Genomic DNA, 17,691 nt, shown 5'->3' with positions numbered 1-17,691 from the left:
GCATTGTCGCGAGGCTCTGGTGATGCTTCATCCAGATCCTGCTGCCTCTTTTGTCGTGGGCGCTGACCAGTTTGTTCGTGACGTAGAAGCCGCTCGCCAAATTTGTCGACAGCGGATCCAGCGCAAAAAGAAAATGACACCCAGCACTACAACCTCCGCCGCAGGCAGGTGACTTACACGCCCGGCGTGAAGTCTGGGTGTGGAGCCCAATCCGTTTACGAGGGCGCTCTGGATAGCTTCTTAGCCGTTACATTGCCCTATACGAGGGGCTACGCCACATCACCGAGGTGAACTACAAGGTGCTGTCACAAAGAACGGTCCTGTTCTGTCGACAGTCGGCGTCTGATGTAGCGCATGTCGCGGGATTGAAGCCATATTACACCGATTTACCACCACGGTCCACCTCCGCGGCCGAATACACTCGCGCCGTATGATTAGCCGTGCTTACCCATTGTTCTCCGTAGCCGTCGCGGTGGCTCAGTGGTTATGGTGCTCGGCTGCTGACCCGAAAGACGCTGGTTCGATCCCGGGCGTGGCGGTTGAATTTCTTTGGAGGAGAAATTCTAGAGGCCCGTGTACTGTGCGATGTCAGTGCACGTTAAAGAACTCCAGGTGGTCGAAATTTCCGGAGCCCTCCACTACGGCGTCTCTCATAGCCTTAGTCGCTTTGGGACGTTAAACCCCATAAAACCAAACCAAACCATTGTTCTCCCCTTACGTGTGCCATCGAGTGAATGCCGCTTGAAAGAGAGAGGGCAGTGGTGATGATGATGATGTCCTCAGGCTTAATGGCTCATACCCACGGCGGGGGATTGGCCATGCCACACGGCTGACTTGGCGCGTGACCTAGCGCCTTCTTCCTCTCGAATCAACACGGCTGTTCGGCGTTCCTCGTCCACGTTAACAGCTGCGTAACTCCTTGCTACGTTTCTCGGTGACGATATTTTACAGATTCGTGCCCGGCAGAAGTCGCCACCCCGACTCCGCTTGGTATTTACTAGAAAAATGCTTCCATCCCGTAGAAGTGCTTCGTGGAACGGCGCATGAGCTGTTTGTTTCCTCTTCGGAGGAAACGCGCTCCTGTTGCGCCGTCGCTACGGGGACGGGTCCTCTCGACGGGGAAAATCGTCCAAAAGGTTCGAAAGCCTTTGTGGGGTCATAGTACATTGTCACCTTTTGCCAAGCTCTTGATACTTTAGCTTTTCTTCCTGAAGTTGCCGATTTCCTGAAGTTGTCCTTCACGCCAATGTGCGCATCACATTATAGAACTTGACATTGGTTTATACGCACCTTGAATGCTTTGGTCTCACATATTCTTGAGGCCATAATTGAGCAGTTATCTTCCTACGACTACATAAGCAAGAGTTGACAGAACTGGTTCACTGGGTTCGTTGTACACGCCTCGTGACGATCGGCCTGTTGTTCATGGATCCTTTCACTTCAGTCACAATAGTTCGCAGCTCTTCTAGAGTTATGGTGCGTTTTGCTATGATTTTTCGAATCGATGTCTTGAGGCTAATTAGATGTTCACTAAACCATGCCTGCCACTTAGCACATTCGCCTATATTTTCCACTGAATCAAACGACGTTTGAAGAATCTTCAACCTGGCCGCTGGTGATGATGCTGAGTACCTTATTAATGTGGTGTTCTGCTTTTTAAGACTTCTCACATTTTCAGAATAATGACTTCGGGCATTCCTTGCCTTGCGATAAATCTTCAGAAGGACTGCAGAAAAGCATTTGTAGGTATGCTGCCTGTCACCCCTAGATATGCTGCTTTTGTAATTGCGCTGATGAAAATGAGAATGTGTTCCTTCACTTGCCCTGGGGTCACTTTTGCGTTGAGAACGCCTGTGAAGTCTACGCCAAACACCTGAAAAGGTAAGACTTGTGAGACCAAGTCAGCGGGAAATGGTGAAATGGTCCGTGTTGTTGGCCTGGCGTTGTGTCGTTGACAAACCCATTTGTGAATAAAACGCCTCACGAGCTGACGAGCTTGAATAATGAGTACTTTGACCGCAGTTGTGAGAGCATCTCTAAAGGCTCCATGTAATGTTCACAGATGGATGTGCCTCACGAGCAATTCAGCGAAATGCCCATTTTCGGGTAGCAGGATCAGATGCTTGTTCTTTACTGCGTTGTACTGCAGGCGTCTGTTTTCCCATAAAATACCATGTTTGTCCCTGAACACATCTTGCCCATGCAATGGGAGACCGTCCATCGGTCACCCTGCTTTTTGCATGCTGCCGCTTAGAACGTTTTGCTCGGAAAAAATGGTGCCGTGACGAGAATACATCTCCCAGGCCGAAAGCAAGGAATCTGCTTCTAAGCAGCAGTGAAGACAGAAAGTTTTTGAAGGTGTTCGCTGAAACACTTGGTACATGAGAATCGTCTAAAGGTGCTTCCAAAGTAAAGTATCCAGAAGCTTGTATTCTTTCGTGGCGTTTATTCTATGTAAACGTTCATTTCTTTCATAGATATTACGAGGGAACATAAGATCCTCTTCAGCTGCCGTCACTCGATGTCACACAAATTGCATGATATGGAGAAAATTTTATGAATTTCGATCTGGGTATACATGGCCTATGTCAGCGTGTCCTGTTGTAGATAATGACAGTCAACAGATGGCACGTATGGCCTATTTGTTTTGCTGCAGAAGGCACGAGACGCACACCGCGTCGTCCCAAAATGCTCTTAAGCCAATAGCTAAGCAAATGTCACGACCGTGGAGGTTTGCCGCTTTCTTGGCCCAAATCGCTTCACAATGTTTCGAGGTGACTGGTCCACACAGTTTCTTCAGATGATGATGGGCTATCCTGTTGATGATGGACTTCGGATAACCAGCCAAACTTGATCGTCTAGCTTGCATCTCGACACTTTCGAAAATGCAGTCGGCATTCGTTAAATCATTCAGACTTACTCCTCCCTTTACAACTTTGGAGTGTACAGCAGAATAGGGCAGAAATCCCAACAAAGGTACTCGTCTTGCATGAAGAGCCTTGTATCTAGGAACTGGAGTTTATTCCCATCAGGAGTTTCCTTGCTGTCTTCAAAATCATCCAAGAGGAAAAGAGGCTGTACAGGTGCTCAGCATTCCTTGTGAAGCCGCTGCCTGAAATCTTGGAGGTCAGCAAGTAGTCATCTACGCGCTCGGCATTGCTGTCATGCACGGGCTCGTTCAATCGTCTATAGACTCGAGTCGGGAAGGGAGCAGCGGGGTGGATGTCAACTGTAGGCTTGACGTTAAGACGGTCAAGAAAGTAACGACCGGGCTTGATGCGAGACAGGCAATGTATCTGGACAGTCTTGTGTGCCTCAATAAGCTCTATGAGGGTGTAGTATACTCCGAACTGGAGATGCTGCGTGCTGGCGAACTGGGGCAGTAACCTTGCAGCCTTATACACCGAGCTGATGCTGCCATTTACCACCTCTTCGTCTTCGCGGCGGAGGTGGTAATAGGGATATGAGCAGACCATCTTACTAAGGAGGGAGGCTTGTGTGAAGTGGCAGAGGTCGGCCTTCGGCATGCCGCTGCGGTGAGTGGCGATGCAAAGGATGAGGCCGCTGATTTGGTGGGCGGTGGTTGATGGGACTATATCTCATCACTGGCCGGGAATACGACCTCGTCTGTCCTAATCTCGGCCGTGGACTGTTCGCCACTCAGGAACACATCCTCTGAGGATGCGAGGGTAACCTGCCCCTACAAACATTATCGCCAGCTCCCTCCAAGGAGGTTTGGCACCAACTTCTCACGCGACCAGACAACGATACAGAACTGGCACTCGTCTCGTGGGGCCAAGACGTCGCCCCAACCTGGGGGCCACACTCGGCCCACCTGCCGTAACTCGAAAATCTCAATTTGCAAATAAAGTTGTTTCTCTCGCTCTCTCGCTTCAACCTCCTCTCAGCGCTCTCTAGCATGGCGTCACATAGCTTTTACCCTAGACGTACAGCTTTCTCTCGAATTCGATGTGTGTGGAGTGCAAATCGGACAAGCAACTCAAGGAAGTTTGCAGTGTTCACGCCACTGGAATCTTCATTCGCTTAATACATCACACAGGGCAACATGTGGCTAGGAGTATACATGTTTTTAAGGTTAATCTATAAAGCGCTCACAAGTGCCCATTCAGAACGATATCTTCTGAGCACAGTACCTGGCAGCAATCAGTCGGCTTATTCTTGCAACGGTCGTTATGAGTACTGACGGTGGACGAACTGTTTCTGATTAGCTGGACCCAAGAGGTCACACATTTTATCCGAAGGAAGTGTGTGAAAAAGAGAGACAGGGACCTTAATAAATAAAGCTGAGGTCTGCCTGGTTATGAGCCTACCTTGATTGTGTGAAAGGGAGTGAGCGCTTTTTCGATTGACCATGAGGCCATGTATTACTCCTTGCACTGTCTGATGGCAGAGAATGGATTGAAGAAAAAGGACGTCCAATTTCAAAACTCCTGTGGAGTGGACACTGCACACTTTCTTGAGTTGCTTGTCCTATTTGACAATGGAGTCCACCTTTGTCGAATTGAAGAAAGAGCTGGACGCCCAGCATAAATGAGTTTATGTAGGATCCTTGCTAAGTGAACTCATGCCAGCAAGTGTATAGTTCGGCAGCAGTGACAGCAACGCCGAGGGCAACACCTTACTCGTTGTCACCCAACTTCGCGCACTTGAGCGTGCGTCCCCAGACACCCTTAGAGCGTGTGGAGGTAGCGGTCTCGGACTCAAAGGAGGTGCCCTTGACTCAGCGTGGCAAACTCAGCGGAGACCAGCTACCAAGTGGCAAGAGGGTTTTGGTCGTTTGGTGCCCAGCTTTCACCGGTCGCAAGCCAGAGAATGGGTCCGAGCCAAAGGTGCACAAACAAAACAAACTTTTATACAGCAATGAGACGATACAGAGGACTTCACAATTACTAGTACAATCACATACAAAGTGATTAACAAAACAATGCAACTCGTGCAAAGTTACACTCGAGAGAGATCACGCGGGCGGCAGCGTCGCTGTAGCCCTTCGCGACCTCTTCGGCCGCGGCAGCGGTGACCGGACCTATCATGTTTTGTGGGGGTCTCAACCGTTGCGATGTCATGGAACCCGTACCGCTCGAGCCCCTGTGATGTATACGCGTCAGTTTGCTGTTGGGGTCAACGAATGCGACGCCAATGGAGACGCAGACATCCTTTCAGGCCTCTGTCTTTTCTCTTTCACTGAAAATTTCCTCTCTTCCCTCACGGTGGTGGTGAAAACTTTTATTTTGTGAAAAAGAGTTTGGGAGCCACAGAGTGGCCCCGCTACATGGTCGGCGTCCCTAGTCCGGGACACCGCACGACGAGGCCCCGTCTCTCGCCCGTTTCACCAGAGCCCTTTGGGACTCAAGCGAGGAGCATTTGAGGAGGGCAGTCTCCCATGCCTCTCTGGAAGGGGTAGGGGAAGGGGGGAGGTGGGGATTTTGAGTACATGCCCACACCATGTGGACGATATCACAGGTCTCCCCACAGTGTGGGCATCGCCCATCCGTGTTAGGATCGTAATGTTTTATTATTGCAGGACAGAGTAGAGTACCTGTCTGCAGGCGCCTTAAAGTTCGCTCCTCCGTCTTACTCAGCCCTTTTGCAGGGGCCGGGAAAAGGCGGTGGTTGTCGCTATAATGTGTTAATATTTCCCTGAATCGCAGCAGCGGCTGGTTAGTCTCCGAGCCAGAAGAGCTGGGATGAGGAGCCCGGTGAGTAAGCGCTCGGGCAGCCGCGTCAGCGGCCTCATTACCTCGTAAGCCCTGGTGGCCAGGAGCCCAAATGATTCGTTTGGGTGTTGGATCAGTGGCAGTCCGTCGTAGAATACAAGCAGCTAAGGGGGAGATCTCCCCTGCCAAGTAATGTTCACATGCTTTTCGGGAGTCCGTGATGATTATTCTCGAATTGGCGTGGGCGGCAGCAAGCGCTATCGCTACTTCCTCGGCCCGCATTGAATTCGGGGCTCGAAAGGAGAGTCCATCAACGTGCATTTCCTGGTGAACGACAGCGGCCGAGTAAAATCCCGTGGACGATGGCCCTGCTACGTCTACATAATATACACCGGGTCGGGAGCCGTGTTGTCTCTCAAGAGCCCGAGCCCGCGCTTGTCGTCTGTTTTCATGCATGTCGGTGTCCATGTTACGGGGGAGCGGGGAGACCCAGAGCATATGGCGCCATAGTACTGGGATACGCTCCGCCTCCTCTGGAGTGCAGTCGTGTTGGATGTGTAAGCGGTTTAGCAGGCGGCGCCCAGGAGCCGTCTGCGTGAGCCGCGTGTATTGGTTCACGAGGTGGGCCTCCCGCAGCTCCTGGTAGGAGTTTAGCACCCCCAATGCCTTGAGTTTGACATCAGAGGTAGCCACCGGGAGATCCAGGGCTCGCTTAGTTGCCTTGCGGATGATGGCGTCTATTCGCGCCTCGTCTTGCTTAGTAGTGCGGAGATATGGCACGGCGTAGAGGATCCGGCTAGTCACGAAGGCATAGACGAGCCGAAGCGCGTCCCTGCCCCGCAGACCACCCCACTTGTTGGAAACGCGGCGGATCATGCGCCCTACCTGTTCGCCTACTCTCTTGAGTTTCGCAATAGTGGAGTCCGGTCTGAGTCTCTGGTGAATGAAAAGGCCCAGAATACGGAGCTCCTCCACCTCTCTAATAGGACCTCCTGACAGAGAGATGTGTATTGCTGTCCTATCCTTTGGGTTCGCTCTGACATGCAGAAGCTCTGATTTCGCTGGAGCACATTGGAGCCCACAGTCATTAGCATACGCATCGACTATGGAAGCAGCCTGCTGAAGGCGGTCCTCCATGTCCCCAAGGCTCCCCTGAGTGGTCCAAATTGTAATATCATCTGCATATAACGCGTGTTGAATGCCTTCCACCCGGGCCAATTGGCTTGGGAGGCGCATCATAGCAATGTTGAACAGGAGCGGTGATAACACTGCTCCCTGAGGGGTACCCCGTGTTCCCATCATGTAAGGGCCGTATTCCTCGCCCTCAATCCGAAGAAAGGCCTAGCGATTAGACAAGAAATCTCTTACATACGCGTAGGTCCTAGCCCCACAATCGGTAGAACTCAAGTTGGCCAGGATGCTTCCGTGTTTCACATTGTCGAAAGCCCCTTTCAGGTCAAGGGCGAGGATGGCTTTGTCATTGTGTTGTATAGTTGTGGGTCGTATTACATCCCTGTGCAGCTGGAGAAGGACATCCTGTGCAGACATGCGAGGGCGAAACCCGAACATGGTGACTGCAAAGAAGCCCTTACTCTCCAGGTATGGAGAGAGGCGATCCCGTACCATCGTCTCCATAAGCTTGCCCGCACATGAGGTCAGTGATATGGGCCTCAGGTTGTCCGTATTCACGGCCTTACCTGTTTTAGGGATAAACGTCACAAGTGACGTTTTCCACTCAGGAGGGAGTGGACGCCCGTCCCAGATCTGGTTGATGTATTCTAATAAATGAAGGTAGGCTGAGTCCGGTAGGTTCGCCAACAGGTTCACTGTTATGTGGTCCCGTCCCGGAGCCGTACCCCGGCGCATTTTTGCTAAGGCCGCCTTAAGGTCGTGCAACTCAAAAGACGCATCGAGTGTTTCATTAGGCCTGCCAGAGTACATGTACTCTGGCCCAGGCGGGTCCTCCATACGACAGAGATATCTGTCGCACAGAGTGTCCGCAAGTTGCGCCGTCGTACCTTGGAACCCTTGCAGAACCCGCCGGAGCTGCTTTTGCGTCTCCCCTCTCGTTTGGGAGGGGTCGATTAGACTGCGAAAGAGACGCCACGTCCCCTTCGAGCTCATCTGATGAGCTGCGGCGTCGCAGCATGCTATCCAATTTGAATCTGAGAGCTCGGCAGCATACGCTGCAGCCTGCTCTGTGAGTTTGGCTATGCGGTCGCGTAATTTGCGATTAGTTTTCTGCTTTTTCCACCGTTTAGTTAAGCTCCGGCGCGCCTCCCACAAATGCAGGAGGTGGGTGTCCACTGCGGGGATCTCTTCGGTGGTTTGTAGTGTTGTGACGTGTTGTTTCTGAATGTTGTATATGTGGTTAGCCCATTCCGCGTAGCCGCCGGAAAATAGTACGGGAGGGATAGTGTGATTCCGGAATTTGGCCAATAGGTCAGCTTGGCCTGACCCCATTTTTTGCGCGCTGCCTTTGCCTCGAGTGTAATCCGGAGAAGGAGGTGATCGCTGCCTAGAGAATCTCCCAAGTTCTCCCATGCAGCCGCTCTAGCATTTTTAACGAGAGAAAGGTCTGGACACGTGTCGCGGGTTACCGAATTCCCCACTCGAGTGGGATACGCCGGGTCCGTGAGCAACGTGAGGCTGAGGGTGGAGGGGTGGTTGAGGTGTCCACGATATGCGAGACGGACACTGCGTCTTTCCTCTTCTTTAAAAATACAATGGAGACGCATTACGGCCAATTCAGGGAGCAGCGCGTCACTGCAGCCCGTTCGTGACCTACGGGCAAGCGGATGGGCTGTTCTGAGAAACCTCCTAGAGACTCCGAGCGATTTTTCGAACGGGCAAGACGTCGCGTCGAACTGGCGATGGCGTTCCGTGGCCTCCATGGCAGCGCTACAACAGGCTGTTGTGTTCCACTCTTAAAGGCGAAGCATAAGCGCCCTCCATTTTTCGTACATTTGCGAATGCGCGATATCCTCACGAGATGATCATAAACGCGTTTGTCACACGAACAGAAAAGGCTCGGGCGGCGCATTCGTACACTTCGTAGACACCTAGACTGCGGAAGAAAGAATGGATAGAAAGAGCCCATGATGCAAAGCAACGTTTTGGATCAGGCGGTTGTCTCGCGTGTTCCGTCCTTCACTCAAGCCGCACGAATACAGGGTACCGGAGCCCTTCACTACGGCGTCTCTCATAACCTGAGTCGCTTTGGGACGTTAAACCCCAATTAACCAATAAACCAAACAAACCTACCACATGTGCTGAGATTTTTATTTTATTTATTTATGAATACTGTCAACCCTCATTTGAGGGTCATTACAGGGAGGGAAAGTGAAGAGACAAAGAAATGCACATATAACCATGAATGAACAAGCTTCCTTGAGCATACAATACAAGAGAGCGTTGAAACGCAACACAGTTCACACCACTGCAGAACCACCTGCTATAAAAAAAGCAATATTGGACAATCAGTTACGCGCCCATCTACAAGAATCCCATGCCTAGACGGAATCCCCAAGTGCATTCAAGATTTGTTCCAAGGAAATTAAACGCGCAGGGACGGCCTCACTTCTCGGTGGACACCTCATCCGCGCCGTGAGGAAATGGATGAGGAGGGAGGAAAATAGAGAGAGGTGGCATGTACGAAGGCTTTAAAACAACTTAGGCCACTTATAACATTTAACATGCACAGTGTTAAAGATGAGGTAGCATGGTCGGCCGGAGAGGGAATGAGGGAGGTCGGAGACGAGGATGTGAGAAAGACAAGGAGAGAAAAACTTTATACAACAAAATTACATTATGTACAAAGTAAGGAGTTCGATGACAAGACGCTCCATGCGGAAACGCCCGATGATGATACCATATGATGAGACCACTCGGCCGTACTCGCTGCCGAGTTTATAAAGTGTTCTTTCCCTAGGTTCCCTAGCTGGCTGAGATGGTGACCCACTGCTAAAAAATATCAGAATTCTGGGCAGGAGCAATGACAAAGTTTCCCGTGAACTTCTAGAGGCATACCACATCAAGGCAAGAGGTGATAACTGTGTGAGTGACACCTCCGTTTCATTGTACAACGCGGAAAAAAATTTTCTGGAGCGTTTTTGATGGATTGTAGCGCAGGGTTTGATTTGCCTGCTTATCTTCTCTTTCCGCTCTTTGTAAGCACGTGTGCACACTGCCTATAAAGCGGCACTGAATCGAATAAACACCAGTTGATAGTTTGCGCTCTTTCAGCCTCCCTCGTGTTTTTTCCTGTGTGTGTCTTTTGTGCGCAATTCGTACCTACAACAGTATGTACCAACTCGCCCAAGAAGAAGTTCTTAACTGTGGCACCAATCACACACTTTGTCCTGAGCGATCACGCCCCCGTCACGTATTGGGAGAGGGAGAAAGATGCCATCCACGTCGCGCAGACGCTGGAATGTCCACGAGCGGCGTTCCCGCGCATTTTATGAGTTCGAACGTGCGTTCGCACGCGGTGTAGGACAGACGCTCGCTCAAAACTTCATCCTGGCAGACGGTCGCGGCTTCCGTGGGGAATCCAGGCGTTGACCCAACGTGCCTTTCAGGGCTAGTCGGCGTTCCGCTGCAGCCACGCCGTTTTCTTCCGCACGACGAAGGCGAAACATAACTGACAAAGCAGTAGTTGACTAGAAACTGTCGAGCCAGTTGGTCCAATGTGGATGCAAAAAAAGAACTGCGCTAACGAGACACAGACGGCGGAGGCAAAGACGCACAAAAACGCATCTCCACAACCCGTTTTCAATGCGCTGCGGGTTCGAACCCAACCGCGGCGGCAGCGTTTCGATGGAGGCGAAACTATGGGCGAAACGCGAAAGGCGCCCATGTGCACCCGCCGCGGGGGCTCAGTGGTAAGGCGGTCGTCTACCGAGCCGGAGTACCCGGGTCCGAACCCGACCGCTGCGGCCGCGTTTCGATGGAGGCGAAACGCAAGAGGCACTTGTGTGCTGTGCGATGTCTGTGCACGTTAAATTACCCCAGGTGGTCGAAATTATTCCGGAGACTTCTACTACGGCACCTCTTTCTCTCTATCTTCTTTCACTCCCACCTTCCTCCCTTCCCTTACGGCGCGGTTCTGGTGCCCGCCGAGATATGTGAGCCAGATACTGCGCCATTTCCTTTTCTCGAAAACCAATTTGCCAATTTACTTGCCCGTGTGCTTTGCGATGTCAGTGCACGCCAAAGGTCCCCAGGTGGTCGAAATTATTCCGGAGCCCTCCACCTCGGCACCTTTTCCCTCCGAATGCTGACGTGGCTCACCCACAGGTAACTAAAATGGCGGCGTTTGTGTGCGTCTTTTCCTCTTCGCCGTCCGTGTCTCGTTTACGCAGTTCTCTCTTTGCATAGACAGAGCACAGCACATGGGTGACTGCGTTTCACCTCCGTCGACAGGCGGCAGCTGCAGCCGGGTTCGAACCCAGGTGTTCCGGCTCAGTAGCAGAGCGCTAACTAATGAGCCAACACGGCGGGTCCCCTGAAAGGCTCGGGCGCGTAGACCGATGCTCCACTGCAGTGGAGGCCGCCGCGGTGGCCGGGTAATCACGCTCGGCTTCTCACCCGAAAGACGCTGGTACGATTGAATTCCGATGGAGGCGAAAGTCTAGAGGACCGTGTACTGTCCGATGTCAGTGCACGTTAAATTACCCCAGATGGTCGAAATTTCCGGAGCCCCCCACTACGGCGTCCCTCATACCCTGAGTCGCTTTGGGACATCAAATCCCCATAAAGCATCAATTGTGGAGGAGGAAAGGCGCTGGGCGTTACATAAAGCGGTGTCACCGCCTGCGTATCTGTTCTCGCTGCGGCGAGCGCGGCTTCGGCCGCTTATCTGTTTTTTGAGCAGCGTCCGCTCCGGCGGACGCGGTTGTTGCTGCGACGCGCGTCTGTCCTTTCCTCTCTCTCCTTCCTCTGATCTTTTAACTCTCCTCTATCTGCACGTGGCAGCGGTGGTGGCTTGGATCGAGCCAGTAGCAGGCCCGTGCACTTTCCTTTTCATCCTTCTCTCAGTCACAACAACAACAACAACGTGTCCGGTCTAACTGCGAACAAGCATAAGTACAGGAACCGCGATATTCTCCCATTACAGACCTCTCGGCCGCTAAGGCTAATCTGCAACCGTTGATGAATGGGCTAAGCCGACGTGCTTAGCTCTATTAATTCTTCTGCTAACATCTCGCTAACCAATCTGTGCAATTTGGTACATTCTGTTGTTACCACTCTTTTATGCGTAGCATATTGCAATCACTCAGTTCAGCCCTTGGGCGCGGCCGGGCAGCCACCAAACCACGTGACGTGACGTCACGACAGCCGGAGGAAAATCTGGGCCCCAACTCGCGCTGTCGCGCGCGGCCGCAGCCACCACCTGACTCCCGCTCCTCCCGCTAGGGGCGCTGCGCCGGCGCGTGACGTCGCGGAGGAAAAGCTGGGCCCCAACTCGCGCGGTTGCGCGCGGCCGCAGCCACCACCTGACTCCCGCTCCTTCCGCTAGGGGCGCTGCGCCGGCGCGTGACGTCACGGAGGAAAGGCTGGGCCCCAACTCGCAGCCACCACCTGACTCCCGCTCCTCCCGCTAGGGGCGCTGCGCCGGCGCGTGACGTCTTGCCGAGAAAATCGAGTGCCGCCAAGCAATACCTCGCCCTCAAAAAAAAAAAGACCGCGCAATATGCAACGCATTCTTGGCTTAACCAAGCTAAGCCTGGGCATCTTTTTTATGTAAAAATTCTAATATAATCTCAGCAGCCCCAGTTTTGAATCATGATGACTCATATTTGTTACTGCGCAGCTTTTAGAACACTAACCCTCAAACCGTTGTTCCTTCCCTTTTCAGAGTGGTCCTGTAATAGAGTAGTAAGCTCTCATGCTGACGTGGCATACTTATAGCCAATTAAAATGGCTGACCCTGCCCACATTTGCGCCAGATATTCTACACATCATGAAAAGATCGTTGCTTGGACATTCCAGACAGTTTAAGCAAAAATATCGCCAATTTCGCACACCTATTTAGATGATTGCTTTTCAGGAATTGAGAGCATCTATCTCATATCTCGGTGTATGATGTAGTACATGATGTAGTTCCGTAGTTCTCATCCCTGAGCTCTTGACGATTTGCGCGTGACGTTACAATTTGCCTTCTGATAAAACTCGGTCAGCGTGCAAACATGCTCGTTGCATTGTTTTACAAATACAGAAGTGCAAACAACTCACAGGAAAGTGCGTTCCCCTTCAGTAAAGAGATGCGAATGCTCTTGTTGTTTGCCTCATAAAAATTCCTTCCTGTTCTTCTTCTTCTTCTTCTCCATATGAAAATGGCACATACCCACGCGGGGGATTGGCCAAGGTACGGTAGTTCTTGGGTAGCCTTAAATTCTTCTTCCTTTCTGATCGGCTCCGAAGCGTGCATATTTTACTATGTTAATTCTGAAAAAAAAATCCGGCTGATTGCTTTGTGTGCCCTGTTTCTTTTTTTTTTGCAAAGACTTGTAAACATCAACCTTTAATATATTCGTTTTTGCAGCCAAACAGAATGTTTTCGATCTTGGTGGGCGCGACTCGTGAAGATGAAAACGAGGACTCTGATTTTAGTCTTGGAGTTTTCTTTTTTTTCTTATTTTCGCCAAAATGTTCTTTGTTATTTCACTTCAAATATTCTCCTGTCGTTTTTCATGAATACATTTTTCAAAATTCACGTTTGGCTCCGATATTTTGTCGTAATCCTATGGAAATTTCCTTATTTATACCACTATACCTCGACCAATCCCCCCATGTGGGTATGTGCCATTACAAAGAGGAGGAACAAGAAGAAGAAGAAGAACGCGGTATCGTTAAAGGCACCGTTGTCTAGAAAATACAACGCCGTCGGCAATATGAACGAAAAATCTCCACCTTGACTCTGGCAGTTAGTCCCCAGAGAGCAACCTAGAAGGCAGGTGGGACACCTATGTGACGTCTCCTTGCAGCGTCATGACATCCTGCCCACCGCAGAATGAGGAAATCGCCCACCTTAGTAGGTGGCAGTTAAGTTATTGGTTAATCGCTCGAGAAGAGCAACTTTGGTCGCAAAAGGAGAATTGCTAGGAGCACATGCTACTGCCACGCAGTGGCGCACCGCTTAACCGTTGCACCACTGTGAGAGGAGTGGTGTGAGGACTCCCATGTATCTATGAATCTATACCAGAGAATTACCTTCTGATATATAGGAATTAACACATTACGCAATTGCGTCATGCCCTTAAGGCGAACCTTAAGTGACCCGCCATTTTTATTCCGGAGAACCTCAAGAGCAGCTGAAGAGAAACAATATGAAACAGAGTAAGGAAGGATCAGACATCCGGTGCGACATATCTACTACTTGGACTCACCATCGATCGTTACTTAGATGTTTTTTAAGCATGAAATGCTTTTAGTTCCCTTCTCGGCGTGCTGCAGGGAACCTCGGCGTCACAACTGAGAACACTGAGGCGAGCCTAAACGAACTTCGGCGAACCTTTCAGTACGTCTGATGCGACGTGTTGCACTGCCGCCGGAGCTGCGCATGCGTGGAAGAAGCCTTGCAGCGGGCGGCAATGACCGCGCACGAGTACTGAGCTGCGCTCCCCAGAAGTCACAGCTGCTCATGGTCCAACCGGGAAAATCCAAGACGGAGCTGCCGCCGAACGTGACCAACCCCCATAGACGCAACCACCACCAAACCAACACAGCAGGTTAGGATTCTTGGCCTACTACTTCAGAGCGACGGCCAGGCGCACGCCGCCGTCACGAAGATCAAGACTACAACTAACAGATACTTAGTGTGATTCGGCGGGTATCTAACAGAAACCGAGGCCTTAAAGAGGACGATGCCATGCGCCTGGTAGGTGCGTTCGTCGAGTCGAGGGTTACCCACTACGCCCCGTATCTCCAGCTGACGAAGGCGAATAGGGACACCTTAAACACGATGCTTCGTAAGGCAACGAAGCAAGCACTGGGCATGCCCATATACTCGCCCACGCAAAGACTGCTAGACATGGGCGCCCACAACACGGTGGAGGAGCTGATCGAAGCCCACCTCTCTAATCGAAGAATCCGGCTCAGTCACACGGAACACGGACAAGCCACGCTACGCAAGATAGGATCGCAGATCGAGCCAGTACCCATCAAGGCGGCCCTTCCGGATGACTAGAAGACGACCATTCAGACGAAACCCCTTCCCCGGAACATGACGCCCGGCAAGGACGACAAGAAGGGCACCGCGCGGGCCAAAGTCATAGCCGAGAAGCTGGAAGCGAACCCCAGGGTCCTTTAGCGGACGCCTCGCTCCGAAAATACAGTAACCGTGCAGCGGTGGTGGTTACGTCAAAAGACAGGCTGATCGTCTGCGCGTCCCTGAAGACAGCAGACCCCGTAGTTGCCGAAGAAGTGCCCGTGACTCTCGCACTCGCACAGCCGATCGTGGACACCGTACCGTGGTCACCGACTCAAAGACAGCCTATGGAAGCTTCCGCAAGGGGGTAAACTCCTCCGCGGCCCAAGCCATTCTATCCAAGTGCAAGCCTCCGGGAATAGCCATAGAGCTCGTCTGGGTGCCGGCTCACTCGCAGGCAGCAGGCAACACCATCGCTGACACCATGCCCGAGAAATGTCAGTCCGGGCCGAGCACGAGCCGGAAGGGCTAACGCACCCGGTTACCAGCTTTCGGGACATTACCCGGATGTACCGAGAGGAAAGGTGCAGACTGCCAGAACCGCACGCCAAACTCACCAGGCAACAACACACGATCCTGCGTCGAGCGCAGGCGTTATCACTTGAGCATCCCGTACTGATGAACCGCATGTACCCTGCAGAACACGATACGCTCTGTCCTTTTTCCAAAAGAGGAAAGGGCACCCTGCCGCACGTCTTGGCAGAGTGCACAGAACTCAAGACCCCCTTCCTCCCCTTTCCTCCAACACCCCTATTCCCCAACCCTATGAGCGATGGGAGATCTTGTTATCCAGCCCCGCACTACCGATTCAGCTCGCACTGACGGACAGGGGCCAGGAGCTGCTGGGAACATATGGGTCCCGTAACTAGGGAACCACCCCCCGTCTGGTACCTGCGTGCTCCACCGATTTATTTCGGGCCCATTAAATGTTCAATCATCATCATGCGTCAACAAGAGCCTCTTCGTGGTCCCGAAGCGGGCGAAGCTACCACTTGGCGCGAAGGGGCCTAAGCTTTGCCCTGGAGCCCGAGAGGCGTAAGCGCGGTCCTGGTGGCACTTGATAAACTAGGCTACAGGGCCGCATGCGTTATCATTACGTAATGCACGCGGGGCCATCTATCAGCTAGGCCAGGAACCAGCTCAAATTTGTTGTGGGACGTGGTGGTAGGCGGAAACGGGGCAGGCGGCGTACAGCCTCGGCGAATGTTCCACCGCTCCATGGATTTTTGGATTGTAAAACATTTATTGCGTCGAGAGCAGGGTGCAGAGACACGTCCTAGCTGGCCGCTAGCCCATGGCTGGCGGCGACCTCGTTGGCCCGCTCGATTGCCCGTATTTGAATCTTGGGGTCCGAGCTGACCAGCACGGCCTCCCACTGCTCGGGAGAAGGGAGCGGTGGCGGATCATTTGCGCAATTCCACAGAATGTGGTCGTATGTGGCCCTTTCACCACATTTATGGCAGTTATGGGTCGTACTGGCCAGGGTACATGAGGGCAAGCACTGCCGGATTTAGAAGGGAGCGTGTTTGCAGACGGCGCCAGGTAACTTCCTGCGCTTTTGTTAACGATTTGTGGGGAGGGGGTATGCGCACCTCTCCAGCCTGAAGGGATGGGTGATGTCATGAAATGAGAGCAACCCGTCCCTCGTGAAATTCGGGTCGGAGGGCGCGCTCACTGCCCGGTCGACGAAACTTCGGGCTTGCGCGGGAGCCGACTCGTACCCCGGATTAGACGAGTGGGACGGGACCCAGATCAATTCAACTTCTCTAATCGGAAGGGGGCTGTTTTGAAGGATGCGGAGCGAGGTGGATGTTATACGGCCCCTCGCGAAATTGCGAATGGCTGCTTTGGAGTCGATGAATATAAAAAAAATTCAGGGGGCACTTTGACTGTCTAAAGTGAGTAGAGGCGAAAGCGTTTTCCGCCCCACTTTGCCTATGTGACACTGGTGACGTCACCACTGGATGACGTCACATATAATTTTTGACGAAGTAATGACAAATTACTAATTAATGACTAATTACTGATTAATCACTGAGCACTAATTGACTTCTAATTAATGACGCTTAAGCTTCGCCTTCAGGACTGAAATACGACACCGTGTTGTAGCGCTGCCAGGGAGTCCACGGAACGCCGCCACCCGTTCGGCGCGCGCTGCGTTGCCCTTTGAACGCAACGCTTTTTGAGGAAAGGAAATGGCTCAGTAATTCTGTCATATCCGCACCGTACAGGAAGGGAGGAAGTGGCAGAGGAAGAAGAAAGAGAGGCCGTAATGAAGAAACTGAAAATTGTATTTGAGGAAAGGAAATTACGCAGTAACTGTCGCACTTATCTCGGTGGACACCCGTCAAAACGCGGACACATCTGTCGACACGGCTGCCGACACGAACGCAGACACGGCTGCCGACACGGATTGCTAACGACAACATGAGGCATTACAGGCTTTCGCCTTAATATCAGCCGGCGTGTTCGCTATAACTGAGGCTATTGCCGCTTCCTCCGCCGTCTCGGAGGAGGTGATTTCTATCGACGCGGCCCCCAACGGGGCGCCGTTCTCGTTCACCGCGACCAATGCAAACGCTTTTCTCGGGGTTTGTCGGTATTCCGCTGCTTCCACGTACGCCCTGTTATCGTGTCGGCTGTATTTGCTGTGTAGTGCGCGAGCTCTCGCTGTGCGTCGGCCTTCGTGGTGCGCGGGGTGCATGTTCTTGTGTAGGCGTTTAATCAGAAGAGCTTTCCTGATGTGCGTGGGTAACTGCGTTTTCGAGTCCCTCTCTGAGAGCTGTTCGCACATCTTTAGTCTGT

General features: G+C 52.1%; 1 pseudogene; it reads left to right on the top strand.

Annotated features, from left to right (window-relative positions):
- The first annotated feature begins 14,527 nt into the window (after window positions 1-14,527).
- On the top strand, window positions 14,528-15,755 carry LOC149367245 (uncharacterized; annotated as a pseudogene).
- Window positions 15,756-17,691: the final 1,936 nt, after the last annotated feature.

Source organism: Amblyomma mixtum, chromosome 1, assembly GCF_055824585.1.
Source record: "Amblyomma mixtum isolate Tamu chromosome 1, ASM5582458v1, whole genome shotgun sequence".
Taxonomy (NCBI): domain Eukaryota; kingdom Metazoa; phylum Arthropoda; class Arachnida; order Ixodida; family Ixodidae; genus Amblyomma; species Amblyomma mixtum.
The sequence above is the reverse complement of the archived record's forward strand: the minus strand, read 5'-3'. Positions and strand labels throughout refer to the sequence as shown.